Genomic DNA, 541 nt, shown 5'->3' on the forward strand with positions numbered 1-541 from the left:
CAACTGGTCGAGCTCCAATTCAAGTTAATAAAATAACAGTAGTTAATATAATTCAAAATAAAATTTTGATTAATAGAATAGAATTGTAATCCTTGAATTTTTTTTATATTATAAAAAAGTATAATTACTATTAAGACGATTACAAATATCATTCTGGTTGAATGTGAATAGGAGTAACTAAAGGGTTAGCTGGAATGAAATTATCTGGATATCCTAATAATAACGGATTCATTAAAGTTAGTAAAACTAAAAAAATAATTAGGATAATAAGTCCAGTGATATCTTTAAAAGTGAAATAAGGATGGAATGGAATTTTATCAATATTTGAATTTAATCCTATATAATTATTTGATCCTGTTTGATAAAGAAATAAAAGATGAATTATTGTTATTGCTAAAGCAATTATAGGTAATATAAAATGGAAAGTAAAAAGTCGGGTTATTGTAGCATTATCAACTGCAAATCCTCCTCATACTCATTGAACTAAATCAATCCCTAAGTAAGAGATGGCAGATAAAAGATTAGTAATTACTGTAGCTCC

Source organism: Teleopsis dalmanni, chromosome X (genome assembly GCF_002237135.1).
Source record: "Teleopsis dalmanni isolate 2A chromosome X, ASM223713v2, whole genome shotgun sequence".
Classification (NCBI taxonomy): Eukaryota; Metazoa; Arthropoda; class Insecta; order Diptera; family Diopsidae; genus Teleopsis; species Teleopsis dalmanni.